Raw genomic sequence first — 19,061 nt, 5'->3', positions numbered from 1 at the left:
CTCTTTTAATTGGTTTATTTCTTCTCCCACTAAAAGAAGTTTATATGCATGTATGTATATTGTACTTGTGAAATTTAAAGTTGAAAACTGAGATTTTTTTCTCTTCAACCATAATAGCTTGACAGAAGCTGAGAATAACATTGTACACAGTATGTTTATGAAAGTGTAGTGGTGGGGTTCGAACCCACAAGTCCCTTTAAATAAGACAGTTAGGGTACAAAAACAAAGGATTATAACATACACATACATGTAAATATATCCATGCAGGGTAAACACTTTGGTAAAAGGTAGAATAGGGAAGGAGTACATGTACAGGGTATTAAAGACATACAAAAAGATAAAACACACGTCGTATGTACAGCACAGACATCACTGATCAATGTTTGACTTCAAAATAGACGAGTTCACTTACTTACCTGAAATAAATCAATCTAGCATTAAAACTATACACAACTTATTAGTATAACTATAGATACATGTATATTATAAATGTACAAAATAACCCATTCTTACAAGTTTAAAAAAAAAGATAAATATTTCTGAAGATTTAGAGGTATCAACTGAGTAGTTTATTGTACTGGTTTTTTTTAATGACATAGTTTTCAATATTTAGTTGATGCATCCGAAAAATCTAAAGAAAAATAAAAATAGACTGAGATCTTATTTTACAAATCAAGAGTATTTTCAAGCTGGAGAGATCGATGTAAACATAAGTTTATCACTTAACAAATTAAATACCCAATAGTTCAATACCTCATAAGATGACCTTGTCATCCTAAAATGTGCTCTAAACATTGGATCTGTATATGTTGGTACTGTCTCTTCCACATAATTTTCAATTCGTCCTGGTCCAAAGGGAATGCAACTTTTATCAGATATACAAGAGCTAATCATGGGGAAAACTTCCACAGCCGTTGTCAGGTAGTCAAATTGCATATCTTCATAACTACAGTCACTTTCCAGCAATGGCAAAATTGAAGTTATACTGACAAAAATAAATATGGATAATTTTCTTTCAACTGATATATGTTATATAGAAAACACGAAAAGTATGAATCTAATATAGCTTAAGCACTTGCATTTTAAAACCCCCAGTACACTTACAAAGTTTTGGTGGGTGTTGATTTACACAAAAACCATTTATAAAATCATTCTTTAGGTGATACACTATTTAAAATCATATACTTACCCCACTCTTTGAGAACCAATGCTCAAAGACATGATGGATGGAAGCAGACGATTTTGATATGCAACAGACGAACCACTTAAATGATACTCTGTTTTTAACGTATGATAACAGAGACAAGAAAATGGTATAATATATTACATCTCTTGATTGGGCTAACCTTTGATCCATAATCTCTCCACAAGACATCTTGGATAACATATTTCGGAGAAAAGATTGTAATTGATTTGTGCCAACAGAAACTTCCCCAGTATAGTTAAAGTTTAGAATCAAGTCCGGTTTATGATTCCGAATTCATCACCGATGTTTTTTTTAAATCACATCTCTCTACATACTTTCAGAAATTTTAAAATGAATAATTAGTTACCAATTGGACGCCATTTTTGTTCCAAGGGCGAGCGCTCGCTTCTGTTCAGCACATCACTGTTCACCACTGTCGAATGTGACAGCGAGCGCTTGCGTTGTTGAACACGCCTCCGGTTTCATTGTAATCTTCGGGAGTTTTGAACAATGACCATAGATACATAGATACATACATTTCAAATGATCATTGTGACGCCATATAACATCAAGTATATGTTGCACTTTTCAAAGTTCACTATGACGTCATAGTATACGCGTTTAGTAATAGTACGAGAAAAACATAAAATATATTCAAATATTCTATAATTGTCCATGCAAAACATAAAATATATTCAAACATTCATTTTTTTAATGCATTCAGTTTTGGTTTATATAATGAAATGAAATGGGTTTTTTTTTTGTTTCACGTTCTTTCTAGGTTGGTGTTTTATAAAATTTATAGATAAGACACACTGTAAAGTTCGGAAATATGTTTTTGGCACTGTTTCTGAGATATCCGCTAACAGGCTTGCAATGGTATTTTGTTTCACGAATGTGTTGTCGGTGGACGGTCATTCGATGTCTGAGGGTATCCCGGTTTGACCAATATAGTGTTCCCCACATCCAGCACATGTTATAACGTAAATTAAATTGGATCTTTCACATGTAATAGAGGAATGTATATTAAAATTTCTGCCGTTTTTGAATTTGAATTGTTTGCCTTCTTGTAGGTAAGGGCAGGTTACACATCTTGGCTTCTGGCAATTACGGACAGCTGGTGTTTCTTCGATATTTTCAAATTTGGCACTGGTTTAAATCTTTTTTAGAGAGGGACTTTGTCGCTTACTTCTAATGATCTGAAATTTGTTTAAAATTTCGTTCATTTTTTATCAGGTTCTAAAAGTGGAAGGTTGCTTTTTATAATTTGGTAAAACTCGGAATTTTTCGGGTTGTGTGTTGGGACGTATGAAATAACACATTTTTCTGCTTTATCTTTTATCTGTAGTAGCTCATTTCTCTCATGGCATGTGACGTTTTTGATTCCATGTTCAACTAGTGATTTAGGGTAGTTCCTTTGTTGTAGCAGGTAGCGTAGTTCACTTAGTCTGGAATTTAGAAGATTTTTGTCCGATATTATAGTACAAAGGCGCCTGGCTAAATTATAAGGTATGTTGTTCTTCATGTATTTTGGATGGCACGAATCATAAACAAGGTATTGTTTGGTGTCCGTAGGTTTATAATATATATCAGTAATAATTATGTCCTCTACATAATAATCATGAATAGTGAATAATAATTAGGTAGAGGATGTAATTATTACTGATAAATATTATAAACCTACGGACACCAAACAATACCTTGTTTATGATTCGTGCCATCCAAAACAGATTAAGAACAACATACCTTATTATTTAGCCAGGCGCCTTTGTACTATAATATCTGACAAAAATCTTCTAAATTCCAGACTACGCTACCTGAACTACGCTACCTGCTACAACAAAGGAACTACCCTAAATCACTAGTTGAACATGGAATCAAAAAAGCCACATGCCATGATAGAAATGAGCTACTACAGATAAAAGATAAAGCAGAAAAATGTGTTATTCCATACGTTTCAACACACAACCTCAAAAATTAAGAGTTTTACCAAATTATAAAAAGCAACTGTCCACTTTTAGAACCTGATAAAAAAATGAATGAAGTCTTAAACAAATTTCAGATCATTAAAAGTAAGCGACAAAGTCCCTCTCTGAAAAAGATTTTAACCCGTGCCAAATTTGAAAATATCGAAGAAACACCAGCTGTCCATAATTGCCAGAAGCCAAGATGTACAACCTGCCCTTACCTACAAGAAGGCAAACAATTCAAATTCAAAAACGGCAGAAATTTTAATATACATTCCTCTATTACATGTGAAAGTTCCAATCTAATCTACGTTATAACATGTGCTGGATGTGGGGAACACTATATTGGTCAAACCGGGGATACCCTCAGACATCGAATGACCGTCCACCGACAACAAATTCGTGAAACAAAATACCATTGCACGGCTGTTAGCGGACATCTCAGAAACAGTGCCAAAAACATTTTTCGGAACTTTACAGTGTGTCCTATCTATAAATTTTATAAAACAACAACCTGGAAAGAACGTGAAACAAAAAAAAAACCTTTTCATTTCATTATATAAACCAAAACTGAATGCATTAAAAAAATGAATGTTTGAATATATTTTATGTTTTGCATGGACAATTATAGAGTATTTGAATATAATTTATGTTTTTCCCTTACTACTACAAAACGTGTATACTATGACGTCATAGTGAACTCTGAAAAGTGCAACATATACTTGATGTTATATGTCGTCACAATGATTATTTAAAATGTATGTACTTATGTATCTATGGTGATTGTTCAAAACTCCTGAAGATAACAATGAAACCGGTAGAGTTTTGAATTGGTTTTCTGTTATTTTTTATTATATCGCATAGCCCCCTAACTCCGTCACTACCCTAACTCCGTCACTTTCAGGAAACTCCTCGCCGTTTGAAATCAAGTACGATTATGACGTCATTTTTTTCATGTCAAAAATCTTTAACCAAATGTCAACCATATACAACGGTTAAATTTTAGAATGTGTCAAAAAATAACAGAATTAAACCTTGTTCATTTTATGCACCATTAATTGTGTGAAATCAGCTAAAACTTTTTCACAGGTGCACTAAAATATTGATATTTCTGACATGCGGGACCATTCGATCATTTACGGTGGTCAGCCATTTTAAGAGAGGTCAAGATGAAACATTTCACATGAAATACATTTTTGATTAAGGTAAATAATACATTTTTTTCAGTCCGCAATAGCCTTTATGCACTACTCTTGATGATAACGTCAAATCGCTCATGCCGATACTTTTGCCTTATACAGGGTATAGATACATCCGGTACATCGCTATTTAAAATATGCTACATTTCTAAATATGTAACAAATGAATAATATAATAAGTAATATATTAATTAATGATATAAAATATTTGAAATATGTAAGGACATAAATCAAACGGCATCCATACATTCTGAAAGGGCCATTGTGATTGTTGTTACATGGACCCATTTTTTATTCTGGCTATCATTTCAATTCGATGAAATTAAATACAATTTAAATTTCATGCACCATTTTTACTTATTATAACTTGGCCTAGATACAAATGGAGTTTTAACTAAATTATAAATGTGTCTTCATTCCCTACCATATCATAGAGCATGTGGGTGACGGAGTTAGCTAGGTTCATAAGATATAATAAGCACGCGTGATAAACGTCGTATTCAGAGGGCTTATTTGAATAATAATAGAAATATTTTTGTTAATAAGTTTATAAATTATATTGTTTCAGATTATATTTAGTGATTGCAAATGATAAAAACCACAAAATATGATTTACAGAGAAACGCGGGAGGTTTTCTGCTTATGGTGACGGAGTGTGGGTACTCGGGGATATATATATATATATATATATATATATATATATATATATATATATATATATATATATATATATATATATATATATATATATATATATATATAATCCAAAATGAGTAAAGTTAATCCACACAAGTAATATGCATTTTGCTAGTGTATCAACTGTTAATAATGAACCAGGTATGCCTCTGCATGGACCAGGGCTTCCCAATTATTTAATTGCTTATTTTGTTATTACAGAACAAGATGTACTGGATCAGCTACAAGTATTAAATGTAACAAGACCTTCAGGCCCTGATAGAATGTCTCCTTTGGTTGTACGAAATATTGCTAAATCTATTAAAAAACCACTTACAAAAGTTTATAACAATTCCCTTACAATAGGTCAACTTCCAGATATTTGGAAAAACTCCCAAATTTTCCTATTTAACTCCTATTTAAAAAAAAAAAACAAGGGGAGTGCACATTATTTAAATTTAGATTGTTGTAGTAGGGTAACTTCCTCTTAAATGAATTTTGAAAAGTTTTTGCCTGTCCCTTATCTCCATAAAACAAACTACGGAGACCCGTACCAAAAGCATTTAAGAAATAATACTTAACTTGTGTAAATTTATAATGATGTTATCGTTATGCGAAGCACGCATTTTTGTTGAAAAAGCCACCTTCCGTACTTGCCATTAAATACCTATTAATCATCTCCAAAAAATAGCATATTATTGATTCTTTTTTTACAGTAATGTTAGATTTAGAGATAACAAATGTTAACAAGCAGAGTACACTCACATACTAGAGTATTTCAAAGACTGATACTGGATTTGACCACGCTATCAACCCAGAATTTTTTTTTTAAAAGAAACCTAAATAACTAGAACGCTCTAAACATGTAGTTTGTGTTCAGTTTCATCCTTGCCATATTTCAAACTAGATACGATCACGTTACGAGTAACGAGTAGATCTTCCGTTCAATTTTTAAACGATACAATTAAAATATCAATGAAATTTCAGCATTCCCCTCAACCTCTCCCTTTCAGATAATGTATTGATTGTCAATACCCTTTAAAATGCTTAACAAAGAGTTTTGCTTTTTCACATACAACACATTAAAGATTTAAGATTTTAGTCCCCTAAAATTCCTGATAACGTCATCACTGGGTTTGGAAATGAGTTTTAAAACTAATATTGTTACAATCAATAACTTTGTTTCTACAATGCATTACAAAATCTGTATCGTTTTTAGGTTATCTGTAATAGAGTTTACGAGAGTCTTGGCCCCTAAATAATAGATCAGCCCCTTTTCCATGAGTTCATTCGAAAGGTCTCACAAATAATCATCTTTTTGTTCTTACACTTTTCTAGAATTGCTGTTTATTTTTTAGATACAAATGATTGAATATTTTAGGGGCCAGCCCTGAAGGTTCTTAATGGGGAAAGACATTGGTGTTTTGATTAATGGAATCGATTAGAATTATCAATGCAGATATTTTCTCTTCTACAGTGCTAAACAAAATATGTCTCCTTCTCTAGATAATTTGCGCCAAAGTTTAAGTACATTGGCCCCTAAAAATCCCTAATTACGTAATAAATGAGCGTGACAATGATTTTTTCAGATAGGTATTGTAAATATCAACAACTTTGCTTCTATAATGCATTACAAAATCTGTATTGTTTTTAAGTTATCTGTAATAGAGTTTACGAGAGTCTTGGCCCCTAAATAAAGGGGCCAGCCCCTTTTTTCCTGAGTTCATTCGAAAGGTCTCACGAATTATAATATTTTTTTGTTCTTTCACTTATCTAGAATTGCTGTTTATTTTTTAGATACAAGTGATTGAATATTTTAGGGACCAGCCCTGAAGGTTCTTAATAGGGACAGACATTGGTGTTTTGATTAATGGAATCGATTAGAATCATCAATGCAGATATTTTCTCTTCTACAATGCTTAACAAAATATGTCTCCTTCTTTATATATATTGCGTCAAAGTTTAAGTACTTTTGCCCCTAAAAATACCTAATTATGTGATAAATAAGCATGGCAATGATTTTACCTGATCTGATAGATATTGTAACTATCAACAACTTTGCTTCTATCATGCATTACAAAATCTTTATAGTTTTTAAGTTATTTGCAATAAAGTTTAAAAAGATCTTGGCCCCTAAATAAAGTGGCCAGTCCCTTTTACCTGACTTTGTTAGAAAGAACTTTGGATTCTCTACCACTTTTGTTATATATGTTTCAACAAAATATCAACTGATAAAAAGATACAGATCAAAACGCTGGAAAAATTTGATTCAAAATTCGTACTCAATTTTCGTGCCAAGGTGAGCTCCAAGAAATGGTGCCACTGGTGTAAAGTAATATAATAGTGAACAACTTCAAACTATAGACTACCTATCCTGAAAGTTTCATAGTCATATCTCTGATAGTTTCTGAGATCAACTCTGCACAAAATAGGTCGTAAAAATGTGCAAACTGGCCAATAAATCGGTACTGGAAGTGATGACAACAAAAATTCAAAAACCATATACAATTCAGATTACATCTCATCATCTGTGAGAAAATAGTTGAATTCAGTCCAATAGTTTTTGAGAAATCGCGTGCACAAAATTTGGAGAAAAAAATATTAACTAGATACGATCTCGTTACGAGTAACGTTCAGGTCTTCCGTTCAATTTTTTAAACGCTACGAATAAAATATTAATTAAATTTCAGAATTCCCCCTCAACCCCTCCCTTTCAGATAATGTATACGATTGTAAATATCCTTAACAATGCTTAACAAGGTATTTTGCTTTTTCACATACAGCACATTAAAGATTTAAGATTTTAGTTCCTTTAAATCCTTAATTATGTCTTCAATGGTTGTGGCAATGAGTTTTACAAACTGATATTGCTACCATCAACAACTTTGCATTTATAATGCATTACAAAATCTTGATCGTTTTTTAGTTTTGTGTAAAAACCTTTACGAGTGTCTTGGCCCCCAATTTTAGGGGACAGCCCCTTTCTCTTGAGTTCATTCAAAAGGTCTTAAGCATACTAACATTTTTTGTTTTAATAACTATCTAAAATTGTTGTTCATTTTTTAGATACAAATGATTGAATATTTTAGGGACCAGCCCTGTAGATCCTTATTTGGGACATACCTTGGTGTTTTGATTAGTGGAATCGGTTAGAATCATAATTGTAAGCATTTTCTCTTCTACACTTTGTGACGAAATATGTTTCCTTCTCTTGATATATTGCGTCAAAGTTTAAGTACTTTGGCCCCTAAAAATCCCTAGTTACGTAATACATGGGCGTGGCAATAATTTTTCCTGATAGATATTGTAACGATCAACAACTTTGCTTCTATAATGCATTACAAAATCTTGATCGTTTTTAAGTTATTTGTAATAGAGTTTACGAGTTTTTTGGCCCCTAATTTAAGGGGACAGCCCCTTTTTCTTGAGTTCATTCAAAAGGTCTTAAGCATACTAACATTTGTTGTTCTTATACTTATCTAAAATTGTTGTTCATTTTTGAGATACAAATGATTGATTATTTTGGGGGTCAGCCCTTAAGATCCTTAATGGGGACAGATATTGGTGTTTTGATTGGTGGAATCGATTAGAATTATTAATGCAAACATTTTCTCTTCTACATTGCCTAACAAAATGTTTCCTTCTCTAGATATATTGCATCAAAGTTTAAGTACTTTGGTCCCTTAAAATCCCTTATTACGTAATACATGGGCGTGGCAATAATTTTTTTCTGATAGATATTGTTACGATCAACAACTTTGCTTCTATAATGCATTACAAAATCTTTATCGTTTTTAAGATATGTGTAATAGAGTTTACGAGTGTTTTGGCCCCTAATTTAAAGGCCCAGCCCCTTTTTCCTGATTTTGTTGGAAAGAACGTTTTATTCCCTACCACCACTTTTGTTATATATGTCTTAACAAAATATCAAATGATAAAAAGATATAAATCAAAACGTATGAAAATGTTGAAAAATATTTGTACCCAATTTTCGTGCCTTTGCGAGCTCCAAGAAATGGCGCAACAGACATTTAACAACTACATGCTGCACAACTTCAAACTATAGTCTACCTATCCTGAAAATTTCATATTCATATCTCTTATGGTTTCCGAGTTTATAGCTGCACAAACTGAGTCGTCAAAAATTATAAAATGGCCGACAATGCAGTACTGGAAGTGACTTCGAAAAAATGAAGAAAAATTTATGAAGTTTAGATCACGCCCAAACATCTGTGAAAAAATGGTTGAGATCGGTCGAATAGATTTCGAAAAAAAGAAATAATAATAGGAAACAGTACGAAAACAATAAGGTCTTCCGCTGGAAACGGAAGACCTTAAGAAGAAACAGTACGAAAACAATAAGGTCTTCCGCTGGAAACGGAAGACCTTTACTAGATACGCTCTCGTTACGAGTAACGAGTAGGTCTTCCGTTCAATTTTTAAACGATACGATTTAAATATCAATGAAATTTCAGAATTCCCCCTCAACCCCTCCCTTTCAGATAATGTATGCAATTTTCAATATTCTTTCAAATGCTTGACAAAAAGTTTTGCTTTTTCACATACAGCACATTAAAGATTTAAGATTTTAGCCCCCTAAAATCCCTAATTACGTCATAAATTGATGTGGAAATGAGTTTTACAAATTGAGCAATTTTCGAGGCATAGTATTAAAATTACCTTATTTGTGACATAATGAGAAAACTTAAAAGAAATGTTACATGTGTATATCCAAATGGGGCACAGCATTTACAAGCATGGAGTCTGGATCGTAATTAAGACCTCCGATTGATTACTAAAAAAGGGGAAAAATTCAGCATATTTAAGAGGTGTGCAGGTAATGGATGCAGAACGGTCAATGATCAGGTCAATGAAATTACTTAATACTAGTCAACGTATTTTATGCGCACTTTTACACATCTATACTACTACATTAAAATAAAAGAAGTAGTAATAGCGACCATACAGGGGGTATTAAACAATAGAGCTATTGTTCTGAGAACAATGGGAAAGGTAATAGGATAGCCTTAGGGGAGAAAACAATAAGAGGTAAGGGGTGCCCCCTTCAAATGACATGGGAGGACTAAAGGGATATCCCATATAAAATGACACAAAGAAGAGTGAGGCTGATACCCTAATAAAGGTTATATGATAAGTATATAAGTAGATAGTTTGAGGGTAAGGTACTATCTTATAAAAATGGTAAGTATGTTATCAAGGTATTTAACAATGAATCAGCTAAAATCAAAATTTAATGCGATGTGTAATCGATGGAGACAAATTGACCTTTGCTTATTTTATACTTTCTGAGTGTTCAAATGGCGATTTTTTGTATAAACTTGTACATTAACAACCACATTTGAGTATACAAGTTCAAACTACCAAATATATCAATTTGATTTTTTCAGTTAGACAAAGTTATCTGTACAAATCAAAGTAAACGGATGCGCTCAATCACATGTATATACTATATTTGTATATTCTAAGATTTTAAAGTGACATATAGTCCAATGGTCTGGATGTAACTCGACGATGTATAATATTGTATTGTAATATACTTTTACTTACTTACTGAAGGGAGCGACGCAGTTGTGAAACCCAGCTGGTGATGCTGGTAGACCTTGCTCGGAACTACCGAAGGATAAACAAACCGACCTGATCATGCTGGACTTCAGCAAAGATTTTGAAAAGGTCTCACACAATAGATTACTCTTTAAACTACATCAGTTTGGTGTTCGAGGCCGAAACGTAGCATGGATTAAGGGGTTCCTCAGTAATCGTTCCCAGAGGGTAGTGGTAGATGGCGAGTTCTCTACATCCAGTCCTGTCACATCTGGGGTCCCCAAATGGCGCAGTCCTTGGTCACATTCTTTTCCTTGCATATATAAATGACTTACCAGAGCAAGTGAATTCACAAGTCAGACTCTTCGCCAACGACACTGTCATCTATATTACATGTACTTTAGATGACAAGGGACGTCAGTCAATGCTCCAAGAGGACCTAAGGGGACTTGCGCACTGGGAGACCCGTGGGATATGGAATTCATTCAAGTTATCCGTGTAAGGGTGTTGGTATGTGTTCTGGCCTGGGTAGTGAGTGGGTGTGGTATGTGTCCTGTCCTGGGTAATGAGTGGGGGGGGGGTATGTGTCCTGGCCTGGGTAGTGAGTGGGGTGGTGGTATGTTTGATGATGATCAGCAAACCTACTTATGAGGATATGTTGCAAATTAACACTGGCATGGCATAAACAAGCTTCAACTTTTCATCTGATTATGGACATGCATTGCTTTACTTTCCTCAGCACATTTGGCCAAACACATGTTAAAAATTTTGCAAGAGGTTCTTTTATCTTTAACGAAGACATAGAAAGCTTGATTCCTTATACAATATATAAATTGTCCCTAGGAATGTTAAAAAGAGTAAAAGTCTTTGGGTTGCCAAAAACATATTGCACATACTTATTACTTTATATAAAGCTGGTTGATATGCTCATCTCGACTCATTTTGAATTACAAGCTTTTGTTCCAGTGTATTTGATTATATGTTAGTTAGATTTATTGCTGGAAAGTTATTTAAGGAAGAGACATACATATACTAGAATAGTTCTTCATGTCGTACATTGTTCCTAATTACCTGATTGTATCATATAAGCTTATGACATCGACGTCTTTAAAGCATTTTATAGGGCAGAAATATTTCTCCACTCTCAAACTTTGCTTTGTAAGCATTTGTTGTATTTCATGAACTTGCAGGTCGAAGAAATCGGTACATAAAGTATAATTTAAAAAAAAAAACCCAGAAAGGTTTAGGAACAAGACAGATTTTGAAAAGCATGAAGACAGAATGTTTAAATAAGATACATGTATACGCCTTAATAAGACAAAACGGAAAAAGTAACAATTTTTTTGTAAAATATGGAACAGTTCTTTTTCTTCGTTAAAGTGTTCCAATCTAATTTTTCATGTGCATATTTGTATAACGTAATAATTACACGTTTTATCCCTGTAAACAGCTTTAAAAGAGAATTATGAAACGCCATTATAACCAAAAGAACGCTATTGTTGTGAAAGTAAGCAAAAGTCGTCAAACTCAGTATACCCTAAGAATGAATAAAAACTTTTTGTTGAACCGGTTTATAATTGTTTTAAATCTTTGTTTTTTGTCAAAAAACCTAAAATGAAAGTGATGAAATTTGGCTGTAGGTCATTTTAAATTGCCATTTTGACCTATTTTACGGAATTTCCGTTATAGCTAGCATATTTCTTAAGACTTAGCATGTCTTAGTTTGGTTGATAATAAACTTTTCTGGACCAAATTAAACTTGTTGGTCTAAAGCTTTTTTTCCGTTTTAAGAAACTTTAAAGGAAGTGAACATGAAAAAAATAATTGTTGCTTGATAAATTTTAAAAGCCTTTTGAAACTTAAAAATGAGGTCTGTTACCTTTTTGTTTATTTCTATCAAGAGATTTTATCAATTAAACACTCTCAGTGAAAGGTTTATGGAGGTAATCCATTATTCCCCAGCATGCATCTGTTCTCTGACGTAGATAAGCCACATTGCTGCTGGTGACTGGGTCAATGTTGGAACTAGGCCAGTGTTTATGTACAGAGTTGATAAAAGTTAAGAAGAAAAAAATATGCCTTGATGTGAAAAAAAAATTTGTGTACTGTCATGAGAAGACAAGGATTTAGTACATTTCTATAAATGAACCTCAGATAACTATTTATAATTTATACAAAAAATGAATATAGATAAATTAATTTGTGAAATATAAGACCATCACATTCCAGATCTTTCTACGGAGATGCATGTGGCAGTCAGTGTTTACATAAATGAAATGCTGTTTTTAGATTTCAATTTGAATTAATATAAAATTGTAATTCCATTTTCTTTGTGGGCTTTCTTACCATTACTTTTTATTTAAATGCCCTGGAAATTTTTTCATTTGTTTTTTTTTTATACATAAGATCTTGATGATATGTACGCCGGTTCTGTTTATGCTGTCAGAAGAATAACAGGACTAAGACACTTTTTAAAAGTCAGGATGCTGTGTAGTGCACCTGGTGTGCTCATTTATGTAGCACACATAATGTTCAAACCCATAAACAAGAAATTCCCGAGTGCAACAAAAAATAGGTCACAATAACACTGATCCACGGACATTCCATTCTAGTTACATGTCACATTAACTGCTGGTGGGAATGCATCATTCTGAGATCCAAAATCTTCCTCCATAAACACTGTTTAAAATGACAACTCTTTACATTCCTTTCAAGTTTCCATTCACATTTTGATGATGGCATTTTATCTCTGTTACTAAACGTGTGTAAAAATGCAATGTGTCTCACTGACGGCAGCATCAGTGCTGCCCTCTCTTAGATGCTTAGAGATAACCCAGCAGGGAGGTAATGATTTTAACAATATGGCAGCTCTCATGGATTGCAAGAATTAGTTATTCTAAGTGGTATATCTTTTTACTGCGGAAAGCTCTGTCTAAACGGTTTTCAGATATCATTATACACATCAAACAGACAAATTTGAGCCCTTGATAATTTTTTCATGTTCACTTCTTTTAAAGAAAAAATATGAAATCTGGCTGTCCGCCATTTTGACATAAGAAAAACCCATCGCTTTAGTGGAAACCAGCATGATTCCTCAGACTTAGCACGTCTTATTTATGATTTGAAAATTTATTTTAAAAAATAATAATTGCTTGTTTCCTGCTTTTTCACCATTTAAGAAACTAAATGAAAAAGAATATATAAAATCTGGATGTCCACCGTTTTGCATCGCCATTTATTTTATTTTTTTTGATAATTTGCGACATTTTCTTGAAAATGGCATATTATTCCTGACTAGCCACACCTAAGTTAGGATTAAAAACTTAGCTGGACTGAATATTCATTGTTTGTCTCACGCTTTATGTCCATTTCAGAAATATAAGACGAGTTAACAATTTGTTATCCGCCATTTTAAATCGCCACTTTGACTTAAGTAACCACATTTGTGGAAAGCCAGCATATTTTGTAAGACTCAGCACACATTGGATATAATGAAATACTATTTTGGATCAATTCATTAGTGTTTGTCATTATTTTTTCCCATTGAAGAGACTTTAAGAGAAAAAATTGAGGATTGGCTGTTCGTCATTTTGATTCGCCATTTTGACCTACTTAATGCCATTTCTATGAAGGCCAGCATATTTTTTTAGACTCAGCATACTTTAATTATTATAAAAAAAAACATGCTGGACCAAATGATAATAGTTGCCATTGAAACGTATTTCTAGAGCTCTTTTTAGAAATTAGGACTATACTATAAAAGAGATGAAGAGAGTATCTTACATTTATTTTATGAATGTACTGTAGTAAAAGAATTATAAAGGGATGTTGAAGAATAGATTTTGAGACAGTGTGATTTGTTAATAACATTTGATAAACAATCAGTTCTTTTTCGAAAATATAAAAATAGAGAAATTTATACAATTTTTGATTTAGTAGTTCTTATTGCGAAGCAATATATTTTTTCTTGTAAATATAAAAGTGAAGCAAACCCCCAAATATGTATGAATTAAAAACTATTATAATATAAAGGTTTTTGACCTTAACATGTATGCTAATGAAAGATTGTAGATTTAAGGAGTATAAAAGCTATAGCAAAAGAAATATGTGACAAGCTGTAGTACTGTAGTATGTATGGTTAAATTGTTTCTTTATTGTGATTTTTTTTCCATTTTGTTTAGAACTGCAATAAGTGTTTTTTTTTTTAACTTCTCTATCCGCTTTCAAGTATCTATGTAGAACAGGGTTCTATATTGTATACATATGTAAACAATGCCACTACCCCTTTCCATTCTGTCTGTCTGTCTGTCTGTCTGTCTGTCTGTCTGTCTGTCTGTCTGTTTGTCTGTCTGTCTGTCTGTCTGTCTGTCTGTCTGTCTGTCTGTCTGCCTGTCTGTCTGTCTGTCTGTCTCTGTCTCTCTCTCTCTCTCTCTTAAAATTTACTTTAACTACACACAAACTGTACAGTATAAAATATTCAAATAGTCAAAAGGTTTCCATTTTCATTGTATCAACTAATGCACGAGATAAGTCACGTTTGTACATGCATATGTTGTGACAGTGGACAATTCGATTTAAGAAATAGTAAACAACGAAGTCATCATCAACGTGTTGCATATTGCATACATAAAGTCAGGAAGGGGGTCCTTTACAATATTGCAATGTACATGCACTTGACGGTTCGTTATAGGTCTGATTAGAAGATTATTTTAGGCAAAATGCATCTGTCAGGTAAACATCACTCGGTCTAATATAGCGTCATAATTGAATCACTGCAACATTGCATTCTCTACTTACTTGATTCAGCGATCACATTTATCATTACCTTTTGATTAGAGTAAAGTTTCATGCATGTGTATATTTAGGACACAATTTAGGAACTTCAATATCAGAACATTGAATAACGCAAAACGTTTTGTGACCTTTACTGTTTGTTGAAATAAGCACAAATTGGTCTCTGCAAATAATTTTTTTCTCAAAAAAAGTATTTGATATAGGTATTGGTCGATACTGAAAACAGTCTGAGTTAAATTACAATGTACATTGAACAAAATCCATGCCATGCTAATACAATGACAGTATTACATTCGAAAATTAATTTGGAATTTAAAACCAGACTTGATCAAAATATATTAGAATCAATCACTCATATGTGTACCTGTAGTCATAAATATGTTTCAATGGAATATAAGACACTAAAAGCCATGTAGAGTGATGATTTATGTTATTGCACTAAAATCCGTAAAATTCAATAAAATAATCAAAACGTATGTGTATATCAAATATGAAATTAAAGTAGAGGCCAGTAATTTTTTTACAGGCTAAATTTGGGGCCAAGCCAGATATGGAGACCAAAAGTCCTCATTCAAATTAAAGGCCTGGAGGGCCTAGTCGACTCGCTATGAACATGTTGTCAATATTTTGATGTATTTGTTTTTATTACATTGTTAGGAATACATAAAAAAATTCTGTCTTTTGAAAAAAAAAAACTAACATAGGTGGAAAAAGATTACAGGGCTCATTGTGGCAGAATCACCTTTATGAGACCAGTTTTATCATATTAAATTATATGATAATAATATCTAGATATCCTATTTATTTAAACAAGAGAAAAGCTGTCAATGTGACAGCAAACCGGGTTTTCTTTTATGTGAACTGTATCCATAATCCTATCAACACGTATCCAGTGAAATGGAGTACCCTATATGCAACATTTTGCCAAAAAATGACTAAGTTCAAAAGCTAGTATTTTTTTCATAAATTATCGGAAATCAAAATCCTAGCAATATGCACACCTCTGATATATGTACAATTGATCTGCAAAAGAACAACTTCCTATCTCAAAAACTGTAGGAGGAGTTATCCGTACAATGAGGGTACCCTATATGCAACATTTTGCCAAAAAATGACTAAGTCCAAAAGCTGGTATTTTTTTCATAAATTATCAGAAATCAAAATCCTAGTAATATGCACACCTCTGATATATGTACAATTGATCTGCAAAAGAACAACTTCCTATCTTAAAAACTGTAGGAGGAGTTATCCGTACAATGAGGGTACCCTATATGCAATATTTTGCCAAAAAATGACTAAGTCCAAAAGCTGGTATTTTTTTCATAAATTATCAGAAATCAAACTCCTAGCAATATCCACACCTCTGATATATGTACAATTAATCTGCAAAAGAACAACTTCCTATCTTAAAAACTGTAGGAGGAGTTATCCGTACAATGAGGGTACCCTATATGCAATATTTTGCCAAAAAATGACTAAGTTCAAAACCTGGTATTTTTTCGATAAATTATCGGAAATCAAAATCCTTGCAATATGCACACCTCTGATATATGTACAATTGATCTGCAAAAGAACAACTTCCTATCTTGAAAACTGTAGGAGGAATTATCCGTACAATGAGGGTACCCTTTTGGCAGCCGCCCGCCCGCCCGCCATTTTCACCATTTTAATAACCGGATTTTTCCGTTGGAAAACCCGGTTAAAAAAGTATCTTTCACGATTCATGATTTTTTTTTATCTTTGAAATGTTGAATCTAGTAATCATAAGATAATTCTATACTTAATTCATGATTATTTCAAATTCTGCGTGTTGAAAGCAGAAAAAGGTCAACAAATGTCTGATTCCTGAATCATCAACTCGTGGCAGTACTTTCAGTACTTTCATGCAACACGTTCTGTTGACATTTCAATAATAGACTGGCAATGGCTGCCAGACTGGCAATGCATAATCTCGTAGTATAGAGACAAAGGACCAGTGAATTTCAATGACGAAGCAATAAGAGCTATTTGCATTATAACGCACAGTATCAATTCACGTTTGTGCTCAAAATCCACTCCAAGAGATCCGATGACAGCAAGGGTCTTCTCGCTTCGCGACCTGGGTTTTTCTAAAGATAGATTTTACGCTAAATATGGAACAAGGTTTTCCCCGTGTAAGTTAATGGGCGGCGATTGAACAAAAATTACATTGTTTTGTTTTATTTTTTGAACGTCAAGAAAAACTTCAAAAATATATGTTTAAAAAAAGATTAAATTGTTTAACCATTTCAAATCGGGAATCACGCAAACAAAATAGGTTAATGCATGCACTATTTTCGTTAGCGCATGAATATTGTAGTGTAAAATTTTCGCAGAAACGGCTATGATAACAAGGACTCGCTCGCTTCGCGAGCCGACTCAAAAAATGTTTGTTTTTGTTTATTTGTTTTCCAGCTTCTAGTTTCGAGAGCTGGCCACTTTGTTTATCGTTAAAACAAGTTGAATTCCAAACCTCTCCTCCCATGGTAAAATTTTTAAGTTTGTAAAGAAATTAAATTTAGAAGGACCCCCCCCCCTTCCGCGTCCTTGGAAGCAGATAAAAATTATAGCCCCCCCCCCCCTCCCACGCATTAGGATTTTGAAAACTGGTGAAAAATATTTTCTTTTTTTCTTCCCTCCGCCTGTCCTGATTTCGGATTAGTCTGTCCTGTTTCCTTTAAAAACGACACTACATGTACGTGTCTGTATTGTTCCGAATTTACATGTGAGTTGCTGTCTTATGTGTACCTGTAAGATAAGTCTGTTGGTATAACAGTGTTTTGTTAAGTTGTCAGACCTTCATTGTAACCAAATAGAGCAGATACTAAAAATCGGCTTTATTTGTCGAAATTTCACATCTGTCTTCTGGGTTTTTTCTTCTAAAATATACAATACTTAGTTTATGTTTGTCTATTAAATCATCTACTATAATAATGGGGCCTATTTGGTAAAGTGGGCATAATGCAGAAAGAGAGCGCATGCGAGCACTTCGTAATGCATATACCGGGGGGAGGGGGTGGGTGGGGGCAACAACCTTAAAGGGGCTTAGCGAATGGGCAAGGCCACAAGGCAAGCTGACAAGTACATGTACTTCAAGATAAACCAAGGTCGCTTTGGTCAAAGAGATGTTGTAAATGTAAAAAGGGTAAAACGTGAGGCGCATACTTAGTTTTGTATAATCTTAAATATGCTTTTGCTGCCCCCCCCCCCCCCGGGACACTCATCAAACATGAATGCTAAACGCCTTTCATTTCTATATTTTCTATGTAATTTATATGAGGTAAAAATTCTATGGGGGTCAGTTTTCAACGTGTGGGGGGTCGTAGATCAACAGGTCTGGAATATTTGGCCCCCGGTTCAATATTCTACGGGGGTCACTTTTCGTCGTTACACCAGTATTCACACCATTCCACGGACACGTGTTAGGTAAATCATCACAACCTGTCGTGTGTATAGTCTGAATATATCTTACTTCTAGATCTACTTTGCAGTGACAATTACAGTTGAATAGTGACTGAACTTTTCAAAAAAAAATTGAATTGATTACAAATGTACATTGAACATATATCTATATTTGATTTAATTTGAATACTCTCATTTGACGAAAAAATTAAATGCTTCATTTCATTTTGCCTAAAATAAAGTTTCTAACTTAACTAA

Source organism: Crassostrea angulata, chromosome 2 (genome assembly GCF_025612915.1).
Source record: "Crassostrea angulata isolate pt1a10 chromosome 2, ASM2561291v2, whole genome shotgun sequence".
Classification (NCBI taxonomy): domain Eukaryota; kingdom Metazoa; phylum Mollusca; class Bivalvia; order Ostreida; family Ostreidae; genus Magallana; species Magallana angulata.
The sequence above is the reverse complement of the archived record's forward strand: the minus strand, read 5'-3'. Positions refer to the sequence as shown.